Here is a 26793-nt window from a genome sequence, read left to right as displayed (position 1 = left end):
TACAAACCTATGTCAATCTGATGTTTTAAGTGAACCTGTTTGTATGTTAAATTTGTCATCAACTATCATACACGAGTATTAATTGAAAACCTTGGGTAGTTTGTAGCGCTACGGCCAAGCATCCAAATTTGCTTATTATCGCTCCGACTGTTATCTTGTATAGAATAAAAACGTTGGGAAATGGTCTACGGATCTTAAATGTGCTTAAATGCACACTTTTATGTTTTTTGCCGAAAACCCTAAATTACCTGAAAATTTGTGGCTCGAGTTCTTACTCCGGCCACGAATCTTCTCGCTCCCGTAGTAGGTAAGGGGGGGGGGGGCGCGAAGCCCCCCTGGGTAAGGATACGGCTTTTAGCATAGGTTAGGTGGGTTTTTTAAGTTAGCTTCTCCCGCTAAAATCGTTTTTAGAACGACGGCCAGTTCAGAATATTCCAGTTTTCTACGAACTCGATTTTAGAATGACAGCCACAGTCCACCCCACTTTATAATATTCCCATTTTCTATGAATGAAAACGGATCTGGCCGTCACCCTACAAAGGCTCCAAAACCTTTTACTCTCTTCCTCTCGAAACCCAATAGATCTAACTCCACTCTCGAACACACACATCTGATTACCCCCTTCTCATTCAGGACCAAACCTTTAGGGGAGAGCTGTTAGGCTAAACATGACTGTGAAGTTTCGATACTGATTTACAGAGTTCTTAAGAAGAGAGCTAAAAGCATACATGATGCTTAGTGGAAAGATTAGACTGGATTGTAATATCTGAGACACACAGGAGAGTGCTGGAACTGGGGAGGCCAAATCAGCAATCTACACAGCTACTACAGTAGTACACGAGATCAAACTACCCAGAACTCAAACAATTCCATATTCAAACAATTTTCAACCATACAAGTATTTGTTTTATACAGTAAGATTAATGACCTTTTTAACCCTTTTACCACCAAGCTATTTGGAACTTTCCAACCCTTAACCTCAAGTTGCTTCCTTTTTCAAGCACATTTTGCAGAGGAAGGCCAAGGTTTGGGTGGATCGATGGAGTGAAGGAAGCTCTGGGTGATAGGAGGATAGATGTGAGAGAGGCAAGAGAGCTGGCTAGAAATAGGAATGAATGGAGAGCGATTGTGACGCAGTTCCGGTAGGCCCTGCTGCTGCCTCCGATGCCTTAGATGACCGCGGAGGTAGCAGCAGTAGGGGATTCAGCATTATGAAGCTTCATCTGTGGTGGATAACGGGGGAGGGTGGGCTGTGACACCCTAGCAGTACCAGCTGAACTCGGTTGAGTCCCTTGTTAGGCTGGGAGGAATGTAGAGAGTAGAGGTCCCCTTTTTGTTTTTGTTTCTTTGTTGATGTCGGCTACCCCCAAAATTGGGGGAAGTGCCTTGGTATGTGTATGTACGTATTTTGCAATATATATTTTTTAAATTGTTCCAACAACCTTAATTTTTGTCATAGAGAGGTCAGGTTGGTCTCATTCTTTTGGAAAATGCCTTAAGTTTCTCAAAAAGTTATCGAAGATATGCAAAAAAAATTTAAAGAGCAGTTTTTTTGCAAGGACGTACCGGTACATCCATGGGGGTAAAGGGAGGAGTTTTGTGAAACGTACCAGTACGTCCATTGGGGGTAAAAGGGTTAAGAGTACATGTACTACGACTCATGAATTGTTGGGTGCAATCACTGAACTCGGCTATAGGTGACGTGCATTAGTCTGATAAGTGACGTGTTTGTACCAGAGATTGAACAAAAATTTTGAGGTTTAACCAACTGAAAGGACATTAATGGGTTCACACACTTACCCAAGGAGAGAGGCGTGTCCAAAAACAGGTGTCTCACCCAATTCAAAAGTGCAAAACTTAGTTCCGTCAACTTTTTCATTAAATAAATTCCGTGTTTATTCATACAGAATGGTTCCTATAAAGTTTAGTAGTGGCATTGTTTAGAAAACCACAACAGAATTAAGAAAGAAGATAATTGGAAAGGCAGGAAAGTATGTCTGCATGACTGACACTTCCAAAGCGTATGGTATTTCTATTACAAGCTAAGCTATATGTCTAGTTGGAAAAGCAGGATGCTGTATACCCCAAAGACTCCAACAGGGATAAAATAGCCCAGTGATGAAAGGAAACAAGGAAATAAATAAACTATAAGCAAAGTAATAAACAAAATAAAATATTTCAAGAACAATAATATTAAATTAGATCTTTCATATATAAACTATAAACTTTGAAAAAAAAAAAAAAAAAATAACAAGATCAAATAGTGTGACTGAGTGTAACCTCAAGCAAGAAAACTCTAATCCAAGAACAATTGTTTGGTATGGTAATGTCCTAAAACTTAAATTGACTATTTGTCCAAAATCTTTGTGAGGCTAAACAAGGCTGCTTTGATGAATTTGAAAAAGAACGAGCATTGATAGCATTCTGCTGAAAATTATTTGGGCAATTTTCAAGCTACATAGTCCAGACAATCTCTTCACCGTGACGAAGTGGGCCTCTCTTGGAAAACCCCGAGGAGGATTTATACCACACAGAGATAGAGCACTGCCTGGGCATAAACTTATGAAAGATACACTAACTCTAATGAGGTTTGGTAATGCAACTGGGGACCTTAAGATCAATCCCTTACTTACTTACCATTCCCAAATCTCAAGGTTTTTCAGGAAGAACCACATGACGAGGGACAACTCTTTGATGTGGAGGGCTGGTAATAAATCCCGGGTAACTATGCTCTTCACTGCATGGATGCAGGACTTTTGGCCCAGTGCGAGTAATATCTTCCTAAAACTCGGTCCTCAATTCATCAGAGACCTTGAAGGTCTCTAGGGTTCCCAACGTGGCTTCACGGAGAAACGGAGTCTTAACCTGGGCCTGAAAGAATGTTACAAATTACTCACTAGACAGGTCCTCATTCAGAGATGCAAAAATATCCAACAGGAAACATATATCTCATAAACTATATCAATAACTAAATATGACAAATTTATAGATAATTTGTATTTTTCCTAACGATACAAACCTTAGTTATTTATTAAGGGGTATTACTTTCATATAATACCCCTAAATAGCGTAGCTTTGTATTCCAGTTACGGAACAAACTAATAAAATATATAATTCAATGTTTCATATAAAGCAACACTTGTTGACGCACGTTTGCAGCTGAGAATCATAGGCATGCAAGTTAGGTGAAGCCTACCTTTGTCACAAATTTAACAAAATTTGACTTGCAAACAATTCAACCTACTAAAAGCTTCTTGTACCCCATTAAGTTTGTAAGTTGAGTCTTCTCTCTACATTTTAAAATATTAATAATCAAAATTTATATAAAACTTCATTTTTACATGGAAGCTGCTCAATTTTGGAGAAATCTGAAAGGGGGTAAAAAAGAAAATGGGTAAAATTTCATAAGGGGTCAAAAACTGAGAGGCCCCATCTTAGGATTACTTACCAGTGGTTATTTTATGCTACTCAGATGGCTTCATTCTGCAATTGGGAAGATCGTTTCTCTAATATCAACGAAGTTTCTCCATAGCCTGTTCAGCCTGGTCAACTTAAAATGAAGTTAATTACATTAATTAATGATATAAAAATGAAAATTAACCATCCCTGATTCTTACAGAGCTCAGCCAAACAAATTTGGGAGGGAAAAATACATAACATGTACGAGATCAAAATATGATAAAAACCTGACAGACATCTGAATTTCATCTGTTAAACCTATACTTCTTAAAAATGACCAAGTTCAAGTAATTTGTATTTTTCCTAACGAAATAAACCGTGAGCTCTTTATTAAGTTAAATACTTTCAGAGAAAGACTAGCCATAAGACTTTTAGCCAGGTGTAACACCCCACTTCTAGTTAGTGGGGGGAGTTGGTAGTACCGGCTAGCTTGCCCTCTCACACACACACACACCTGTCTTTTATCGTCAGTTTTGCTTACAGGCAGAATTTACCAAGGGATAGGTGTTGGCAGGCCAAATTTGTATTAAGAGCTAAAGGTTGGTCTCGTTACGAAAAATACAAATTACTTTACAATTTGTTATTTGTTCCGACACTAAATACGAACTCTTCTGCTCTTCATTAAGGAAGACTCGCCCCTAAGGTGGTGGCAGTGCTAACCAACTGGCTGGCTTTTGACCCACGGTTTTTACCCCCTTCGTGTTACGCACTTAACCCTTTAACCCCCCGGCTATTTGGAAATTTCCAACCCTTAACCACCAGGGGGTTATTTTTTTCCCAGCACATTTTGCAGTATATTTTTTTTAAATTGCTTTAACAGCCTTAATTTTTGTCATAGAGAGGTCAGGTTGGTCTCATTCTCTTGGAAAATGCCTGAATTTTTTAAAAAAAATTTAAAAAGATGAAAAAAATCATTTTTAAAGCATTTTTTTGCTAGGACGTACCGGTACGTCCATGGGGGTAAAGATGTGGCTTTTGCGAAACGTACCAGTACGTCCTTTGGGGGATAAAAGGGTTATAAGGGGGAAAACCTCGACGCTTCGCTAAAACCTCTGTGCAATAGCACGCTCTAGCAGCCTAATCAAGCTGTGTGTGATTGTGCGATACCAGCAGAGTGACTAGTCTGGGTAATATTTCTCAAAAATCAAGAGATCTTTAAACCAACAAACGTTACCAAATCCCACCTCCCCAGGGGGCATTGAGAACATGAGTATACACCTCTGGTTTTACCTGCAGAGAGAGGAGGCCAGTTTGCAAAGTATCGTAATCTTTGAACCAACCATAAAGGTTAGCCAATCCCACTTAGCCAGGGGATATGGGGACAAGGATCTACAGTATCTCTATACCAGGTTACACAAGGGAAATGGTTTTACCTATAGACAGAGGAGGCCAGCTTTAAAAATACTGCAGGTGCTGTTCCCCCAGAGATGGGAAGATGAAAGAAAGAGCCAGTCATTCTTCTCATTCATCCCAGCCTTAGTAGTAACCTTGGCACTACACCATCTGCTACTTGCCCATCAAGGAGCCTGGGGTGTTTAACCCATTTTGTCATCCTGCCACCACATGGGCAAGGGAGAATGTACCCATGTTAGTGGGGGTCTTGTCTTCAAGGTAATGGGTAGCGAAAGTCGTCCGATGCTTCCACAGACCCGCTTGTAGCACCTGTACGAGTAGTTTTTCTTGAACGCTAGGGACATATGTATGCCTCTAACGTCATGAGCTGTGGGTCATCTCATTTAAGGGGAAGGATCAGGGTTCAACGCTCAGTCTATGACCTTGCGAATCCACGCTGAGAAAGGGCTCTTGGTGATGCTTCGTTTGACCTTCCCTGAACTGACGAAGAGTACTGACACTCGGGGGTAAGCTCCTGTAGTTCTCCTGAGGTAGCACCTCAGGTTCTTCCTAGCGTATTACAGTAGCCGTTGATCTGGATCATTGGTCACGCTACATAGGACTCCCAATCCAAATGGTTTGAATGTGGGATCCGAGCTTCTAGGAACGAAGTCGAGTATTACCTTACCCATCGCCGTGAATGAGACGAAGGAGGACCGTAGGATTTGCCAACTCTCCTAGCCAAAGCCAAAATGAGCGAGAGAACTGTCTTCAAGGATAGGTGAAGATCTGCTGTTTGGCGTCCTGGGTCCTTGGGGGAACTTTAGGGACCGAAGGACACGAACCATGTTACGTGGATTAAGTCTAACTTCTGACTGAGAGAATACCAACACAGGAAAGGTAATTCTTTTCAGCCTGAAGGCGAAGCTCAAGGACGAGTAGCAGCCTTCCATTGCCGAGACCGAGGGGAGTTTCCCCCTTGAAGGTTATGCTGGAAAGTAGCAACGAGGGGGCGAGATACCCTGTCCATGACATCAACCACTGAAGGAAGTCCGCTACCCTGTTAGCCAGCAATTGGATAATTCTGGAGGTATCCAGAATATCCTTTTACAACTTGCTGTGAAAGCTTCTCCATGTAAGGAGATGTTGGAAAGTGTCCAGGCGTGAAGAACGTAGGGGGCCTATGGCTCTGGAAGATGATCACATGTGGCTGTCGAGTAAATTGTGTCGTTGAGGGAGTTTTTGGCACTTCCGTCAGCATCCTAAGAAGGTACAGGACTATCCCACGGATGCAAAGCATCCTAACAAGGTACAGGACTATCCCACGGATGCAAAGCAGAGCCGAGAAGGGCATTGCCAGGTTGCAGATGATTTTGCCTTTTTAAGCACCCTTGTCATCAAGCAGTGCGGGGGAAAATGGGTAAAACGCCAATGCTGACCTGCCAGTGCCAAATGCATCCACCCCTAGAGCCTGGGGATCCGGGACTGGTGAACCGTAGAGTGGAGGAGAGTTATTCAGGGACGTTGCGAAGAGATCCACTCTCTGGAACCCCTCAAAGTCAGGACTTTGTAGGCCACTGGATGATACAAAGACCACTCGGGGACCACTATCCGAGTAGCTCTGCTCAGAAGACCGTGAGCACATTCCTGCTTGTCCGGAATAATTGAGCTGATAGAGAAACCGAGTTGTCTTCAGAACATTTACCATACCATGCTAGAAGAAAGAAGTGCTGCGAAAAACAAGCACCGCCCTATTTGTTCTAAATGAGCCGCTATCGTGGTGTCGTCGTTCGCCATTACCACCGAGTGACCCGCCAGGGATTGATGTATCTGCTGCAAGGCTGCACTCATCTCTAGGAGATCTAAATGATAGTACCACTCAGATTCTGACCAGAGGATGGAGGCCGAGTCGTACAGCATGTGGGGTCAACCTTTCTTTTGCAGCATCTGAAGAGAGCGTCAAATCTCCTCGGCGGAGATTCTCTTTTGTCAATCCTCTTCTCAGGTCCGTTCCCTGCCTGAGTCCCGTAGACTAGAAAAAAAGGGCAATTCCTCATGCTGAATCCCTGGGATCTGGCTGCCCCTAAAGAGATTGGATTTGAAGGAGTCCGATGCGGGCTTTATAAACCAGAGTGAAACGGTGGCTCTTGAGATGTAAACACTTCTGGCTGAAAGTCTCTCATATAAGTTAGAGACTACCACCATCTTCGACATTGGACCCCATTGATCTGAGGAAACTTCTGCAGGCTGATGATGATAAACATGCCTAAGAATAACCGTCTCTGATAAAAAAGCAGGGATATTTCTTGATATTTTCTTCAACACTTGATTGCAGTAAACTAGAGTTGTCTCTGTGGTGATGAAAAGCCACCGAGTCTGTTAAGATTAGCCAGTCCCGAAATCTTCAGGGAACGAAGCAGATCCTGTAGGGCCAGGTTGACACCAAGGTAAAAACTCTCTTGAAAACCTGCCTTCTCGCCGAACAGTCTGATGAACTAACTTGTTCCAGGAGAGAACGAAAACTGGGCACTTCTATCAGAAAGAACCGACTGTAGAAGCTTGAAGATACCTTAATTAAGTAAGTCGTTCTGCAAAAAAGACAATGGCCAAGTCTGGGAGTCTGACTGATTTTCAGATTTGCATGCATTAAAGAGAGAACCACCACCACACCTCAACAGGTGGGTGGGATGAGATGTGCGGGTCGACATCGGCCTTAGACAGCCAAGCCCCGCAAGACAGAACGGCCTTGGACCCGGGAAAAAAACGTTCAGATTCAATAAGGTAATACATGAATAACAAGCAACACAAGTAACACAAGGAAAGGATGGGAAAGCACAAAGGGAAAACTTGGAACACAATGGCGGGTCAGACGAGATGTGAGAGTGGCGAGATGTTATCTACGCCACGACCAGATGCTTACTGGCAACTCAGACTTAGCTGCGTGCTCTCGCATGCTTACCCCGGGTCGCCTCAGGGCGAGTATCCATCTGCCACGGAGGGACCCGACAAGGGAAAACAGAGATAGGGGAAACTACGCAAAATTCTTGGTCAGTTAGGCAGGAGATACCAGATACTCCTAAGAAAGTAGTTCTAGGAAAGTACTCCGTGTTGGAACAAACTTTATTTTTACGTGGAAGCTGTTGAATTTTGGAGATAACTGAAAGGGGGGTAAAAACAAAATGGGTAAAATTTCATGAGGGGTCATAAGTTGAGAGCCCCCATCTTAGGATTACAGTACTAAACAGTGAATTTTCTATGCTACTCAGACTGCTTCATTATGCATATGGGAAGGATTCTTTTCCTAAGCGATATCAACGAAGATGTATCTCCATAGCCTGTTCAGCCTGGTCAAATTAAAATGTAAGGTAATTACATATAATTAATGATGATATTATAAAAAAGATTAACCATCCCTACGAGTCAAACTTGATTCTTACAGAGCTCAGCCAAACAAATTCGGGAGGGAAAAATACATAACATGTAAGAGATAAAAATATGATAAAAACCTATGATAGACATCTGAATTTCATCTGTTAAACCTATGCTTCTTAGAAACGACTAAGTTCAAGTAATTTGTATTTTTCCTAACGATACAAACCGTGGGTTCTTTATTAGGGAACATATTTTCAGAGAGAAGACTAGCCATAAGACTTTTAGCCAGGTGTAATGGCCCCCACTATCTAGTGGAGGGGAGAGGGTAGTACCGGCTAGCCTGTTCACACACACACCTGTCTTTTATGGTCAGTTTTGCTTACAGGCAGAATTTACCAGGGGATAGGTGTTGACAGGCCAAATTTGTATCAAGAGCTAAAGGTTGGTATCGTTGCGAGAAATACAAATTGCTTTAAATTTGTTATTTGTTCAGACACTAAATACTGACCCTTTTGCTCTTCATAAAGGAAGACTCACGACTAAGGTGGTGGCAGTGCTAACCAACTGGCTGGCTTTTGACCCACGGTTTTTCCCCCCTTCGTGTTACGCACTTAACCCTTTAACCCCCTGGCTATTTGGAAATTTCCAACCATTAACCCCCAGGGGGCTATTTTTTTCCCAGCACATTTTGCATATATTTTTTTTAAATTGCTCTAACAGCCTTAATTTTTGTCATAGAGAGGTCAGGTTGGTCTCATTCTCTTGGAAAATGCCTGAATTTTTTCAAATTTTTTTTAAAAAGATGAAAAAAATAATTTTTATAGCATTTTTTTGCTAGGACGTACCGGTACGTCCATGGGGGTAAAGGGGTGGATTTGTGAAATGTACTAGTACGTCCTTTGGGGTAAAAGGGTTATAAGGAGGAAAACCTCGACGCTTCGCTAAAACCTCTGTGCAATAGCACGCTCTAGCAGCCTAATCAAGCTGTGTGATTGTACGATACCAGCAGTGTGACTAGTCTGGGTAAGATCTCTCAAAAATGAAGGGATCTTTGAACCAACCATAAACGTTACCAAATCCCACCTCCCCAGGGTGCATGAGAACATGAGTATACACCTCTGGTTTTACCTGCAGAGAGAGGAGGCCAGTTTGCAAAGTATCGTAATCATTGAACCAACCATAAAGGTTAGCCAATCCCACTTAGCCAGGGGATATGGGGACAAGGATCTACAGTATCTCTATACCAGGTTACACAAGGGAAATGGTTTTACCTATAGACAGAGGCGGCCAGCTTTAAAAATACTGCAGGTGCTGTTCCCCCAGAGATGGGAAGATGAAAGAAAGAGCCAGTCATTCTTCTCATTCATCCCAGACTTAATCCATAGTAACCTCGGCACTACACCATCTGCTACTTGCCCATCAAGGAGCCTGGGGTGTTTAAACCATTTTGTCATCCTGCCACCACATGGGCAAGGGAGAATGTACCTATGTTCGTGGGGGTCTTGTCTTCAAGGTAATGGGTAGCTTAAGTCGTCCGATGCTTCCACAGACCCGCTTGTAGAACCTGTATCAGTAGTTTTTCTTGAATGCTATGGCCATACCTATGCCCCTAACGTCATGAGCTGTGGGTCATCTCATTTAAGGAGAAGGATCAGCGTTCAACGCTTATGACCTTGCGAATCCAAGCCGAGAACGGGCTCTTGGTGATCCTTCGGTTTACCTTCCCTGAACTGACAAAGAGTACTGACACTGGGGTGAGCTCCTGTAGTTCTCCTGAGGTAGCACCTCAGGTTCTCCCTAGTGTATTACAGTAGCTGTTGATCTGGATCATTGGTCACGCTACATAGGACTCCCAATCTAAATGGTTTGAATGTGGGATCCGAGCTTCTAGGAACAAAGTTGAGTATTACCTTACCCATCACCGTGACTGAGACGAAGGACCATAGGATTTGCTAACTCTCTTGGCCAAAGACAAGAGGAGCGAGAGAACTGTCTTCAAGGACAGGTGAAGATCTGCTGTTTGGCGTCCTGGGTCCTTGGGGGAACTCTTTAGGGACCGAAGGACACGAACCATGTTACGTGGATTAGGTCCAACTTCTGACTGAGAGAATACCAACACAGAGGAAAGGTTAATACTTTTCAGCTTGAAGCCGAAGCTCAAGGACGAGTAGTAGCCTTTCATTGCCGAGACCGAGGGGAGTTTCCCCCTTGAAGGTTATGCTGGAAAGTAGCTATGGGGGGGTGAGATACCTTGTTCATGACATCAACCACTGAAGGAAGTCCGCTAGCCTGTTAGCCAGCAACTGGAGAATTCTGGAGGTATCCAGAATATCCTTTTACAACTTGCTGTGAAAGCTTCTCCGTGTAAGATGTTGGCAAGTGTCTCGACACCTCCATCAGCAGCCGAAGAAGGTACGGGAACCATTCCACAGATGCAAAGCGGAACCGAGAGGGGCATTGACAGGTTGCTGATGATCTTGCCTTGTTAAGCACCCTCGTCATCAGGCAGTGCGGCGGAAGATGGGGAAAATGGCTAAAATGCCAGCTGACCTGCCGTTGCTGAATGGATCCAGCCGTAAAGCCTGGGGATCCGGGACTGGTGAACCATTGAGTAGAGGAGAGTTGTTCAGGGATGTAGCGAAGAGATCCACTTTCTGGAACCCCTCAAAGTCAGGACTTTGTAGGCCACTGGATGATACAAACACCACTCGGGGATCACTATCCGAGTAGCTCTGCTCAACAGACCCTGAGCACATTCCTGCTTGTCCAGAATAATTGAGCTGATAGAGAAACAAGAGTTCCCTTGAGAACATTTACCATACCATGCTAGAAGAGAGAAGTGCTGCGAAATACAAGCACCGCCCTATTTGTTCTAAATGAGCCACTATCATGGTGTCGTCGTTCGCCATTACCACCGAGTGACCCACCAGGGATTGATGTATCTGCTGCAAGGCTGCACTCATCTCTAGGAGATCTAAATCATAGTACCACTCAGATTCTGACCAGAGGCTGGAGGCCGAGTCGTACAGCATGTGGGGTCAACCTTTCTTTGGCAGCATCTGAAGAGAGCGTCAAATCTCCTCGGCTGAAATTCTCTTTTGTCAATCCTCTTCTCAGGTCCGTTCCCTGCCTGAGTCCCGTAGACTAGAAAAAAAGGGCAATTCCTCATGCTGAATCCCTGGGATCTGGCTGCCCCTAAAGAGATTGGATTTGAAGGAGTCCAATGCGGGCTTTATAAACCAGAGTGAAACGGTGGCTCTTGAGATGTAAACACTTCTGGCTGAAAGTCTCTCATATAAGTTAGAGACTACCACCATCTTCGACATTGGACCCCATTGATCTGAGGAAACTTCTGCAGGCTGATGATGATAAACATGCCTAAGAATAACCGTCTCTGATAAAAAAGCAGGGATATTTCTTGATATTTACTTCAACACTTGATTGCAGTAAACTAGAGTTGTCTCTGTGGTGATGAAAAGCCACCGAGTCTGTTAAGATTAGCCAGTCCCGAAATCTTCAGGGAACGAAGCAGATCCTGTAGGGCCAGGTTGACACCAAGGTAAAAACTCTCTTGAAAACCTGCCTTCTCGCCGAACAGTCTGATGAACTAACTTGTTCCAGGAGAGAACGAAAACTGGGCACTTCTATCAGAAAGAACCGACTGTAGAAGCTCGAAGATACCTTGATTAAGTAAGTCGTTCGGCAAAAAAGACAATGGCCAAGTCTGGGAGTCTGACTGATTTTCAGATTTGCATGCATTAAAGAGAGAACCACCATCACACCTCAACAGGTGGGTGGGATGAGATGTGCGGGTCGACATCGGGCTTAGACAGCCAAGCCCCGCAAGACAGAACGGCCTTGGACCCGGGGAAAAAAGTTGAGATTCAATAAGGTAATACATGAATAACAAGCAACACAAGTAACACAAGGAAAGGATGGGAAAGCACAAAGGGAAAACTTGGAACACAATGACGGGTCAGACGAGATGTGAGAGAGAGTGGCGAGATGTTATCTACGCCACGACCAGATGCTTACTGGCAACTCAGACTTAGCTGCGTGCTCTCGCATGCTTACCCCGGGTCGCCTCAGGGCGAGTATCCATCTGCCACGGAGGGACCCGACAAGGGAAAACAGAGATAGGGGAAACTACGCAAAATTTTTGGTCAGTTAGGCAGGAGATACCAGATACTCATAAGAAAGTCGTTCTAGGTAAGTACTCCGTGTTGGAACAACTTTATTTTTACGTGGAAGCTGTTGAATTTTGGAGATAACTGAAAGGGGGGTAAAAACAAAATGGGTAAAATTTCATGAGGGGTCATAAGTTGAGAGCCCCCATCTTAGGATTACAGTACTAAACAGTGAATTTTCTATGCTACTCAGACTGCTTCATTATGCATATGGGAAGGATTCTTTTCCTAAGCAATATCAACGAAGATGTATCTCCATAGCCTGTTCAGCCTGGTCAAATTAAAATGTAAGGTAATTACATATAATTAATGATGATATTATAAAAAAGATTAACCATCCCTACGAGTCAAACTTGATTCTTACAGAGCTCAGCCAAACAAATTCGGGAGGGAAAAATACATAACATGTAAGAGATAAAAATATGATAAAAACCTAAGATAGACATCTGAATTTCATGTTAAACCTATGCTTCTTAGAAACAACTAAGTTCAAGTAATTTGTATTTTTCCTAACGATACAAACCGTGGGTTCTTTATTAGGGAACATATTTTCAGAGAGAAGACTAGCCATGAGACTTTTAGCCAGGTGTAATGGCCCCCACTATCTAGTGGAGGGGAGAGGGTAGTACTGGCTAGCCTGTTCACACACACACCTGTCTTTTATGGTCAGTTTTACTTACAGGCAGAATTTACCAGGGGATAGGTGTTGGCAGGCCAAATTTGTATTAAGAGCTAAAGGTTGGTATCGTTACGAAAAGTACAAATTGCTTTAAATTTGTTATTTGTTCCGACACTAAATACCGACCCTTTTGCTCTTCATTAAGGAAGACTCGGCCCCTAAGGTGGTGACAGTGCTAACCAACTGGCTGGCTTCTGACCCCGGGTTTTTCCCCCCTTCGTGTTACGCACTTAACCCTTTAACCCCCTGGCTATTTGGAAATTTCCAACCATTAACCCCCAGGGGGCTATTTTTTTCCCAGCACATTTTGCAGTATATTTTTTTTAAATTGCTCTAACAGCCTTAATTTTTGTCATAGAGAGGTCAGGTTGGTCTCATTCTCTTGGAAAATGCCTGAATTTTTTCAAATTTTTTTTAAAAAAGATGAAAAAAATAATTTTAATAGCATTTTTTTGCTAGGACATACCGGTACGTCCATGGGGGTAAAGGGGTGGCTTTTGCGCAACGTACCAGTACGTCCTTTGGGGGTAAAAGGGTTATAAGGGGGAAAACCTCGACGCTTCGCTAAAACCTCTGTGCAATAGCACGCTCTAGCAGCCTAATCAAGCTGTGTGATTGTGCGATACCAGCAGAGTGACTAGTCTGGGTAAGATTTCTCAAAAATCAAGAGATCTTTAACCCAACAAACGTTACCAAATCCCACCTCCCCAGGGTGCATGAGAACATGAGTATACACCTCTGGTTTTACCTGCAGAGAGAGGAGGCCAGCTTGCAAAGTATCGTAATCTTTGAACCAACCATAAAGGTTAGCCAATCCCACTTAGCCAGGGGATATGGGGACACAAGGATCTACAGTATCGCTATACCAGGTTACACAAGGGAAATGGTTTTACCTATAGATAGAGGTGGCCAGCTTGCAAAGTACTGTAGGTTCCCCCAGAGATGGGAAGATGAAAGAAAGAGCCAGTCATTCTTCTCATTCATCCCAGACTTAGTAGTAACCTCGGCACTACACCATCTGCTACTTGCCCATCAAGGAGCCTGAGGTGTTTAAACCATTTGTCGTCCAGCCACCACATGGGCAAGGGAGAACGTACTCATGTTCCTGGGGGTCTTTTCTTCAAGGTAATGGGTGGCGAAGGTCGTCCGATGCTTCCACAGACCCCCTTTTAGAACCTGTACGAGTAGTTTTTCTTGAACGCTAGGGACATATGTATGCCCCTACCGTCATGAGCTGTGGGTCGTCTCATCTAAGGAGAAGGCTCAGAGTTCAATGCTCAGTCTATGACCTTGCGAATCCAAGCCGAGAACAGGCTCTTGGTGATCCTTCGTTTTACCTTCTCTGAGCTGACGAAGAGTACCGACACTCAGGGGTGAGCTCCTGTAGTTCTCCTGAGGTAGCACCTCAGGTTCTTCCAAGCGTATTACAGTAGCCGTTGATCTGGATCATTGGTCACGCTACATAGGACTCCCAATCTGAACTGTTTGAATGTGGGATCCGAGCTTCTAGGAACAAAGTTGAGTATTACCTTACCCATCACCGTGAATGACACGAAGAAGGACCATAGGATTTGCCAACTCTCTTAGCCAAAGCCAAAACGAGCGAGAAAACTGTATTCAAGGATAGGTGAAGATCTGCGGTTTGGCGTCCTGGGTTGTTGGGGGCACTCTTTAGGGACTGAAGGACACAAACCATGCTACGTGGATTAGGTCTAACTTCTGACTGAGAGACAATACCAAAGAGAGGAAAGGTTAATTCTTTTCAGCCTGAAGGCGAAGCTCATAGACGAGTAGTAGCCTTTCATTGCCGAGACCGAGGGGAGTTTCCCCCTTGAAGGTTATGCTGGAAAGTAGCAACGAGGGGGTGAGATACCCTGTCCATGACATCAACCACTGAAGGAAGTCCGCTAGCCTGTTAGCCAGCAATTGGAGAATTCTGGAGGTATCCAGAATATCCTTTTACAACTTGCTGTGAAAGCTTCTCCGTGTAAGGAGATGTTGAAAAGTGTCCAGGCGTGAAGAATGTAGGGGGCCTATGGCTCTATGGAAGATGATCACATGAGGCTGTCTAGTAAATCGTGTCGTGGAGGGAGTTTCTCGGCACTTCCGTCAGCATCCTAAGAAGGTACGGGACCATCCCACAGATGCAAAGCGGAGCCGAGAGGGGCAATGCCAGGTTGCAGATGATCAAGCAGTGCAGGGAAAAATGGCTAAAACGCCAATGCTTACCTGCCGTTGCCCAATGCATCCACCCCTAGAGCCTGGGGATCCGGGACTGGTGAACCGTAGAGTGGAGACAAGTTATTCAGGGACGTTGCGAAGAGATCCACTCTCTGGAACCCCTCAAAGTCAGGACTTTGTAGGCCACTGGATGATACAAAGACCACTCGGGGACCACTATCCGAGTAGCTCTGCTCAGAAGACCGTGAGCACATTCCTGCTTGTCCGGAATAATTGAGCTGATAGAGAAACCGAGTGTTCTTCAGAACATTTACCATACCATGCTAGAAGAAAGAAGTGCTGCGAAAAACAAGCACCGCCCTATTTGTTCTAAATGAGCCGCTATCGTGGTGTCGTCGTTCGCCATTACCACCGAGTGACCCGCCAGGGATTGATGTATCTGCTGCAAGGCTGCACTCATCTCTAGGAGATCTAAATGATAGTACCACTCAGATTCTGACCAGAGGCTGGAGGCCGAGTCGTACAGCATGTGGGGTCAACCTTTCTTTTGCAGCATCTGAAGAGAACGTCAAATCTGGGGAAAGGACGAGGAGGTCGACTCCTCGGCGGATTCTCATTTTTCAATCCTCTTCTCAGGTTCGTTTTCTGCCTGGGTCCCATAGACCAGACAAAAAGGGCGATTCCTCATGCCGAATCCCTAGGATCTGGCTGCCCCTAAAGAGATTGGATTTGAAGGAGTCAGATGCGGGCTTGATGAACCACAGTTAAACGGTGGCTCTTGAGATGTAACCACTTCTGGCTGAAAGTGTCTCATGTAAGTTAGAGACTACCACCATCTTCGACATTGGACCCCGTTGATCAGAGGAAACTTCTGCACACTGAAAAGATTTCCCCGCCCTCCAAAAATGCCGCAATAAGCAGAAATGAAAACGGCAACGCTTACACTGTAATGATGAAATAGTGTCTACATATATAAAAACATTACGTCAACTTGATACATCTGTAAAATAAGTGATTAAACGAGTTCTTTGCATAAAAGACTCAAATTTGTACAACATAGCTATGAACAATAGGCTCCACCAAACCGCCATCCTTAGCTCACAAGGATGGCGAGGTTGTAGCGACCAAAGGAACTATCAAGTTTGAGCGGGAGTTAAGCCCCAGTCTGGCAATCACCAGGCAGGTACATTACCATATTGGCCACAACAACCCAAGGGGACACAAAGAATGTGGAACAACAGAGGTTCTGTTCACACAAATGGCCGAGAACACCTGGACAGGAAGGCATGCCTACAAATCTGCAATGAAAAATATTAAGTGCAAAAAAGCCAAGTCTGCTAGTAACGAGAGCATGCCTGTAGGCCTACTATTCGGTAGCTGAAGACAAAGTGGTTACTATGTGATATGGCAGTGTAAAGGCATGGGGGTTACCAGGTTACCTATCAGCAACTACCTCAAACTTTCTATAATTCAAACATTTGAGTTTTGTGCTTCGCTGATACATGCACCTATAGAAAAGACGAGGGTTTGCGTTCGTGTAGAACTAACAAAATTTATTGCATAAATAATGTTAAGCAGCTCAAAGTTGAAAGTTTATCAATTTGTGATACACAAACCAACAGGTGGTAAGGTCTGACTATCTTCATTCTCATGGTTAAATTCCTCTCTTTTCCTTTTTACCAACTGAAAGACTTTCAGGTTTTACACTTTGGTCCTATCAAATTAAGACGAGTTTAAAAAATATTTGCAATGGACGAAAATCCCAAAATACCTCATAACACTTATAAAATTTTCAGAAAAATAACAAATGGAACCAAATGTTTCTCTACGATTCAATATCACCAAAGTTTGGAGTGGTTGTACACGGACATCCCAGTAACATACTGTACAACACAGCTTGCTGGTTTGAGACAACCTTATACTCATTAAAGCACTATTTTACCACTTACTAAAGCAAGTCTTTGAAAAATTAAAATTCTTGATCTATACTTCATTACTTTGCATCAATATTGAAAAAGGAAACCTAATGCAACCTACACAATTATTGTAGTATATTTTCAGCATTATGAAGCTTCATCTCCGGTGGATAATGTGGGAGGGTGGGCTGTGGGCACCCTAGCAGTACCAGCTGAACTCGGTTGAGTCCCTTGTCAGGCTGGGAGGAATGTAGAGTGGAGGTCCCCTTTTTCGTTTTTGTTTCATTTGTTGATGTCAGCTACCCCCCCAAAATTGGGGGAAGTGCCTTGGTATATGTATGTATATTCATGCAATGTCTAAATACACCTGAAATGAACAAAAATTGTTATAAAAAACAGACACCATTAAGAAAAGTACAGGATGTCACATGTCAACCAACTGTCTCCACCATATATAAATGTCAAATGTCAAAATCCATTACAGAATTTCAAATTCTCAAAAAAAAATTACCAAGCAATACAAAACTGAATCCTCAACAAGTGGATACTCGGATCTTACAATCCAAAACGTTTGCCTTTCATACATCAAACTATTCAGAGGGGTCCGTCCATTCAAGTAATACACTTTGTTTTCTATGGATTATTCTGTGGCAATCTTTTTTCTTTCCGTCTGTCATCGTCACAGACAAATATATTATTTTAAACAAACGCTGGGCAGTCAAGTAAATGCGCATCAAGTAGGGCGGATATTGCCGACGTACGTCTTCGTCTCCCTGATCCATGGGGTTTTTGGGAAGCAGTTTAAGCCGCTTTCATCTTTGCTTGGTTTTTGATGACCCAAGCACACGTGTACTGTATCCGTTTCCATGTCAACAGGTACACCGGTGAGAGGGGAAGCAGAGAGACAACCAATATGGTGCAGTTACATCACCTGCCACTGCTACCCATAGGCGAGAACATGATTGATTGATTGAAAGTTTTCTGGCATCCTGACATCAAAGGTCATTGACGCCGATAGCATTTATTATATATGAAAAATAAAAGAATTCAATTAAAACCATAAAAGTTAAGTCATTATAACAGTTAAAATAGTTTTCAGAAGACCTGCTTCTGAAATAAATCTAAAAATGCCGCTCACATAGTAGGACACATGTCCAAGAATCTTGGCAAGGAGGACCCTGCCATCCTCACCTCAAGCCTCAAACAGATATCTATTTCTCAAGTTATTACAATTAGGGCATTCGGTCAACAAAAGCCTCACTGTTAAAGGTACTAAACAGTCCTCGCAATACGGTTGGTGTTGGCCCTTCCGCAGAAACTCATGTGTCGACCGTGTTTGACCAATACGGAGACGACAAAGAGTCGCCTCCCATTTTCGGGGTATCATGTTATACCTCCAAGGTGATATGATATTTGTTACTTCCCTCATTTTATTGGCAAGACTATCCCCGTGCTGTTGCCATTTATTACAATCCAATTTCTTCAATGATGCTTGGATTACCATGTAGATCGTATTCTGAAATGAGAAAAAACAAATATTTCCGCAGGTAAAAAAACAAAAATTAAATAACTAAAACACAATTATTAAATTTTTCCTGATTAAAATAAATTTCTGTAAGATAATAATGTAACAAAAATATTAATTTCAAGGTTTCCTGAAAAAATAGACTACTGGGAAAATTATATATGACGAAGACTCTGATGACTTTGATGGCAATGACTTAAACTTAATGACGAGGGCGACGATAATGAATTTGACGAATTCAATAATGATGACTTCACAATTCGTCGAATGCTTCCAAGATGACGTCAACATCAAAAAACTTCCTCCTGCATCTCCAGTAGACAGAGGCGATAATCTCTGGGGTAGAGGAACACGTTTCGTCGGACGCGAAGGAAGGTTCAGACTAATAGGTACATTAGCGAATCTATTAGGAGAGAGCCGAAGAATAGGAGCCGTCAACGCCAAGGACTCCTCCACTCGAGGGGTCCCTCACTGCCTCACTAGGGGCGACAATGGGAGGAGACCCCGAACGAGGTTGTCCCGGCATTACCGGGACGCCACTCGTGTACTCGACTTCTTCCCCTCCGAGGCTGACCTCGAAGGGGGAGAATCCATTTTAAACTTCTTCCGCCTACCAAACCTCACCCACTGGGAGGGCGACCACTCCCGACACACACTACAATGATATTCCTTCGAACACGAGTGACCTCGGCACGAAGGGCAGAGACTGTGAGGATCTGTCTCCTCCGAGGACATGGTGCTGCTGCAACCAGTCAAGTGATGGTGAGAACATATTCTTTCCAAGCAGCAATGATGCTGGCATAACCATGTAGATGGTAATCTGAAAAGAGAAAAAAATAACAAATATTTCTTTATATCTATAGAAAGTTCAATAAAAAAAAATAGTTACTAAAACACAAATAGGAACAAGTTTTTCCAGATTAAAATAAAGTTCTGAAATAAAATGTAACAAAATTATCAATTCTGAGGTTTCCTGAAAAAATATTAATTATAAGGTTTCCTGAAAAATTATACTACAGGGAAAATTATATATGACAGTCTCTGATGACTTAATGACGATGAACACCACGACGACGACTGACAAACTTGATGACGAAGGCGACAAACAGCGTCATCCGAGAGGGACTCCCACGGAGGGCTCCCTCACTGCCCCTCTAGGGTAGACACAATGGGAGGAGACCCCAAACGAGGTTGTCCCGGCATTATTAGGGCGCTACTTGTACTCTACTTCTTGTCCTTCGAGGCTGACCCCTAAAATCTCTTTTAAACTACTAATTCTGCCTACCAAACCTCACACACAGGGAGGGCGACCACTCCCGACACACAAAACAGAGAGATTAATTCGAACACGAGTGACCTCGACACGAAGGACAGAGACTGTGAGAAACCGTCTCCTCCGAGGACATGAAGGAGTTGCAACGCCGTCCTTCACGGCCTGGACAGAGTGGCATGGTTGGACCTCACATGTAGGCACACCTGAAAAAGAAAAAGCGAAAAGAAATTAGTTCAAGACAGTTTAGGATAACGGGAGAGTGAGACACGTCTACACTCGACCGAGCCGAAATAAAAAGTGACGGTTAGTCACTAGAGCTGGCTGAAGCAGTGGGTAAACACTGGGTAGTTACACTCTGGTTAACTCAAGTTTCGACTAGTTTTCAGCTACACCGAAATAACAATGCTAGGTTAAGGAGTGTAAGGTTTGTATCTTGTGTCGGGACAACCAATGTTCATAATAAAACCTGCCAGAAAAAAAATCTACAGCTAAAAACAAACAGGTCACTGAAAATGAAAAATTCGGAGATAATTATTTATGTGAATTATCTTTCAGCTTACCTGGAAGGTAGCCATTAAGACTTTGATTGCCAGGTGACAACACTGCCTAACCGCTTGAGCGGGTAAGGTTGGGGTGGCTGGGGGGGCACTCTAGCAGCTCCAGTAGACAGAGGCGATAACCTCTGGGGTAGAGGAACACGTTTCGTCGGACGTGAAGGAAGGTTCAGACTAATAGGTACAATAGCGAACCTATTAGGAGAGAGCCGAAGAATAGGAGCCGTCAACGCCAAGGAGGGCCACAGTAGACGAAAGTCGTCGTCTGAGAAGGACTCCTCCGCTCAAGGGCAAGGGCTCCCTCACTGCCTCTCTAGGGGAGACAATGGGAGGAGACCCAGGACGAGATTGTCGCGGCGTTACCAGGACGCTACTCGTGTACTCAACTTCTTCCCCTCCGAGGCTGACCTCGAAGGAGGAGAATCCATTTTGAACTTCTTCCGCTTACCAAACCTCACCCACTGGCAGGGCGACCACTCCCCGACATAAATACAAGGATATTTCTTCGAACACGAGTGACCTCGGCACGAAGGGCAGAGACTGTGAGGATCTGTCTCCTCCGAGGACATGGTGCTGCTGCAACCAGTTAAGTGATGGTGAGAACATATTCTTTCCAAGCAGCAATGATGCTGGCATAACCATGTAGATGGTAATCTGAAAAGAGAAAAAAATAACAAATATTTCTTTATATCTATAGAAAGTTCAATAAAAAAAAAATATGGTAACTAAAACACAAATAAGAACAAGTTTTTCCGGATTAAAAGTTCTGAAATAAAATGTAATAAAATTATCAATTCTAAGGTTTCCTGGAAAAAATATTAATTATAAGGTTTCCTGAAAAATTATACTACAGGGAAAATTATATATGACGAAGTCTCTGTTGACATCAAATGACGATGACAACCACCACCACGACTGACAAACTTAATAATGAAGGCCACAAACAGCGTCGTCTGAGAGGGACTCCCACGGAGGGATCCCTCACTACCCCTCTAGGGTAGACACAATGGGAGGACACCCCAAAACGAGGTTGTCCCGGCATTATTAGGGCGCCACTTGTACTTGTCCTTCGAGACTGACCCTTAAAATGGAAAATCTCTATTAAACTACTACTTCTGCCTACCAAACCTCACACACGGGGAGGGCGACCACTCCCGGCACACTCTACAAGGAGATTAATTCGAACAAGAGTGACCTCGACACGAAGGACAGAGACTGTGAGAAACCGTCTCCTCCGAGGACATGAAGGAGTTGCAACGCCGTCCTTCCCGGCCTGGACAGAGTGGCATGGTTGGACCTCACATGTAGGCACACCTGAAAAAGAAAAAGCGAAAAGAAATTAGTTCAAGACAGTTTAGGATAACGGGAGAGTGAAACACGTCTACACTCGACCGAGCCAAAATAAAAAGTGACGGTTAGTCACTAGAGCTGGCTGAAGCAGTGGGTAAACACTGGGTAGTTACACTCTGGTTAACTCAAGTTTCGACTAGTTTTCAGCTACACCGAAATAACAATGCTAGGTTAAGGAGTGTAAGGTTTGTATCTTGTGTCGGGACAACCAATGTTCATAATAAAACCTGCCAGAAAAAAAATCTACAGCTAAAAACAAACAGGTCACTGAAAATGAAAAATTCGGAGATAATTATTTATGTGAATTATCTTTCAGCTTACCTGGAAGGTAGCCATTAAGACTGATTGCCAGGTGACAACACTGCCTAACCGCTTGAGCGGGTAAGGTTGGGGTGGCTGGGGGGGCACTCTAGCAGCTCCAGTAGACAGAAGCGATAACCTCTGGGGTAGAGGAACACGTTTCGTCGGACGTGAAGGAAGGTTCAGACTAATAGGTACATTAGCGAACCTATTAGGAGAGAGCCGAAGAATAGGAGCCGTCAACGCCAAGGAGGGCCACAGTCGACAAACGTCGTCGTCTGAGAAGGACTCCTCCGCTCAAGGGCAAGGGCTCCCTCACTGCCTCTCTAGGGGAGACAATGGGAGGAGACCCAGGACGAGATTGTCGCGGCGTTACCAGGACGCTACTCGTGTACTCAACTTCTTCCCCTCCGAGGCTGACCTCGAAGGAGAATCCATTTTGAACTTCTTCCGCTTACCAAACCTTACCCACTGGGAGGGCGACCACTCCCCGACAAAAATACAAGGATATTTCTTCGAACACGATTGACCTCGGCACGAAGGGCAGAGACTGTGAGGATCTGTCTCCTCCGAGGACATGGTGCTGCTGCAACCAGTCAAGTGATGGTGAGAACATATTCTTTCCAAGCAGCAATGATGCTGGCATAACCATGTAGATGGTAATCTGAAAAGAGAAAAAAATAACAAATATTTCTTTATATCTATAGAAAGTTCAATAAAAAAAAAAATATGGTAACTAAAACACAAATAAGAACAAGTTTTTCCGGATTATAAGTTCTGAAATAAAATGTAATAAAATTATCAATTCTAAGGTTTCCTGGAAAAAATATTAATTATAAGGTTTCCTGAAAAATTATACTACAGGGAAAATTATATATGACGAAGTCTCTGTTGACTTCAAATGACGATGAACACCACGACGACGACTGACAAACTTGATGACGAAGGCGACAAACAGCGTCATCCGAGAGGGACTCCCACGGAGGGCTCCCTCACTACCCCTCTAGGGTAGACACAATGGGAGGAGACCCCAAACGAGGTTGTCCCGGCATTATTAGGGCGCTACTTGTACTCTACTTCTTGTCCTTCGAGGCTGACCCCTAAAATCTCTTTTAAACTACTACTTCTGCCTACCAAACCTCACACACAGGGAGGGCGACCACTCCCGACACACAAAACAAAGAGATTAATTCGAACACGAGTGACCTCGGCTCGAAGGACAGAGACTGCGAGAATCTGTCTCCTCCGAGGACACGAAGGAGTTGCAACGGCGTCCTTCACGGCCCGGAGTGGCATATGGTTGGACCTCACAGGTAGGCACACCTGAAAAAGAAAAAGCGAAAAGAAATTAATTCCCGACAGTTTAGGTTAACGGGAGAGCGAGACACGTCTACACCCGACCGAGCCGAAATAAAAAGTGACTGTTAATCACTAGTGCTGTCTGAAGCAGTGGGTAAACACAACACTGTCACTATTAAACTAGATTTAAATGTTTGAGTGGAGACAACGTTGGTTGCTATAGGAAACATGGTTTCGGGCCAGACCCCTCTGAATTAACCATAGCACGATATTCAAACCCCAATCAATTGTCAAAAGAATTTCATTCAATTGAGAATGTGACAAAAATAACCTAAAGAAAAGAACTACCTCTACTTTCTACCTCTGCCCACGTCTTCGTTAGCTCTAGTTGTCTCGTCTACATTGTCAAAAACTTTTTCCTTTCTTTACATTCCCTTTCTTTTATGTTTTTGTACATAGTGTGTTACATGAAACATTAGGTAGAGTATGCAATATAGAGTACAGTATGTAATATACTGTACTGTATATAAATCTGACATCCGACACATCATAGGAACACCTCATTTGTAACCTGACAACCTCATGTTTAATTCCTGTATTTGGGCGATGAATAATAAAAGGCATCCGGTGATCAATGGCAAATACATGAGAAGTTGCTTGCCCAATACCTTTGGTACAAGATACACATAAAAGACTTTCATTAAATTTGCTTTGAGCTATAAAACACTTTTTTACCTCTCTAATTTCACCTAAAACCATAATTGTAATCTAGGCCAAATTAGGTGGAACACCACAGGTGAAAACACCGCTTAATTTCTTCACTATCCAAGCCAAAAATGTGATTAAATTGACATCTTTGAAAGAGTTTTTAGGTTTTCCTCGTGAAACATGAGATTTTAGGAGTTTTCTCGTGTATTTTAAGTCAGTATTGAGGACACTTTCTGATAGGGGGAACTATGCAAAATTCTTGGTCGGATAGAGATGAGATCCCCAGATACTCCTAAGAAAGTAGTTCGAGGTAAGTACTCCGTGTTGGAACAACTATGTTTTAGATTTCGCATGAAATTTCAAAATATCACAGCAATGACTACTAAACAATAATTACTTCAATAAATTTAGGAAAATATTCACGGTTACTTCCTCAGCAATAGTGAGTACTGTAACACGTTTCCCTACCAAACCAGCTTAGGACTCTCTCCACCTTATTCATAGGGGGTTTCAACCCCAACCCCAATAAATTTAGGAAAATATTCACGGTTACTTCCTCAGCAATAGTGAGTACTGTAACACGTTTCCCTACCAAACCAGCTTAGGACTCTCTCCACCTTATTCATAGGGGGTTTCAACCCCAACCCAACTCACCTATGCTGGCCTAGGACACTTATTATTGTTCAGTGGCTACTCTCCTCTTGCTAAGGGTAGACACAGTATAGCAAGGCCAGTAAGGACATGCAGACGCAGGTTAAGGGAAGAAGGGGAGGTTAGGTTAGGCCATAAAACTTTGATCTTCAATATAAAACGGGGTATCTTTGTCGACCCGTATCAGACCATCTATAACTGCTCTAAAAATTGATCCTTAAGCCCACATAGATTACCGATGGCTATATTTGCTTCAAAGTAATTTAATGACAAGTCTCATAATAAAAAAAAAAGGAGCCTTTGTATATCAGCAGCCAATTTCTCCGATTTGGATTAAAAATTTGACATCAACTATTACATTCCCCCCCCCCCCCTTACCTAACCTACAAGCCATGTCGTTACCTACTTACCTAATGGGGGGGGGGTTGTTACGTCCTGGCAAACCCCCTTCCACTGCCGTATTTGGTTAGCCGTAATCGTACATACAGGTGGCCGCTATAATACATACACCCCCAGAGGAAATATACAATACTTCATCCAAAAACAACCTATATGAGAAAAAAAATCTGGGTAAATATATGACACTTTAATTTCTAGCCAAATACCAAACCATATATTGTTTCCACTTGCTTCCTTTTTTTTCTTTACCATTTCCAACCATAATCTGGGGCAAATCACTCGATTATGAGCTTTATGGGGAACAATGCATGCGCAGTAACTCAAAACCTGTCTCCAAAAATTAAACAATGAACTATATCTAGAAATATACTTCATATCTTAATCGAATGACACGCAAGTTATTACGCCTCACTCAACATTTAAACAGAACTAAGGTTGTAGCTTACCTAATAATAATAAACATTACGCACTCAGTAGAGTGCAGACCTCCACTGCGGAAGCTCATTTCTCGACCCCTTGCTCCATCTTGACCTAGACCTTTGACCTTAACATGTATTATTTGGCGTGGATTTTCATACACTTTTTATGAACCAAGTTTGAAGCCTCTGTGACACTGATAACCAAACTTACAGCTAATTACGTAAATTGGACATTTTGCTTGACCAAACCTTGACCTACCAGAATTTAAGCCATTTCCGGCTTTCTACATAACAGTTGATCCCTGCAGGTTTCATTACTACAAGGTTAAAATAGTGGCCAGGAAGCTGTTCTCACACACACAAACGGGTTAAGACGTAACAAACAGGGATTAAGACGTAACCTCCGTCCAACTTCGTTGGCGGGGTGAAAATACCAAACTAGCCTGGACATAGTAAATCCAAATTTTGTTAGTAAATAGAGTATTATAAATAAATCAAAATCTGTAAGTGCAAATTGTTCGGCCACCAGACCAGCTCACAGAAAATGGAAATCCTTCCTAACCGTATCCATCATCTCCCACACTTAAAACCATATGTTTATAGTGGTCCACCCACTTAACACTAATTGATTCAGTTCTTTGCTTTCTTTTTAGGGTTGGGGTGAGTTATTTGGTAACGTCATTGACTGGTGATCGCTAGACTGGAGTTCAAGTCCCGCTCAAACTCGCTAGTTCCTTCAGTAGCTGCAACCTTACCATCCTTGTGAGCATAGTTGGGGGAGCCCACAGGTCCACCTGCTGAGGCATCAGCATCCATTGCCTGGCCCTCCCTGGTATAGTAAGTCTCTAGGGCAATGCCCCCTTCCCTTGCCTCTGCCGTTCACGAGCCACCTTTTCAAACCTGTCTGGCACGGCTCTGGGGCAGTGCCACCCTGCCTTGCCTCGGCCCTTCACGAGCCACCTTTTCAAACCTGTCTGGCACGGCTCTGGGGCAGTGCCACTTTTCAAACCTGTCTGGCACGGCTCTGGGGCCGTGCCACCCTGCCTTGCCTCGGCCCTTCACGAGCCACCTTTTTCAAACCTGTCGGGCACGGCTCTGGGGCCGTGCCACCCTGCCTTGCCTCGGCCCTTCACGAGCCTCCTTTTTCAAACCTGTCGGGCACGGCTCTGGGGCCGTGCCACCCTGCCTT

General features: G+C 43.6%; 1 long non-coding RNA gene across 2 annotated transcripts in view; it reads right to left on the bottom strand.

Annotated features, from left to right (window-relative positions):
* Positions 1-26793, bottom strand: part of LOC137636775 (uncharacterized) — a 47135-nt gene that overhangs the window by 2250 nt on the left and 18092 nt on the right. The window contains exons 1-4 of one of the 2 annotated variants that reach the window (XR_011043215.1): positions 24790-24851; positions 17248-17493; positions 3449-3550; positions 2638-2871 (exon numbers count right to left, since the gene is read on the bottom strand). This is a non-coding gene — a long non-coding RNA (uncharacterized lncRNA). Of the gene's footprint in view, positions 1-2637; positions 2872-3448; positions 3551-17247; positions 17494-24789; positions 24852-26793 lie in introns of those variants that run through there. The other variant, XR_011043216.1, reaches the window with a different exon arrangement.

This window comes from Palaemon carinicauda, unplaced genomic scaffold (assembly GCF_036898095.1).
Source record: "Palaemon carinicauda isolate YSFRI2023 unplaced genomic scaffold, ASM3689809v2 scaffold386, whole genome shotgun sequence".
In the NCBI taxonomy this organism is placed as follows: domain Eukaryota; kingdom Metazoa; phylum Arthropoda; class Malacostraca; order Decapoda; family Palaemonidae; genus Palaemon; species Palaemon carinicauda.
The sequence above is the reverse complement of the archived record's forward strand: the minus strand, read 5'-3'. Positions and strand labels throughout refer to the sequence as shown.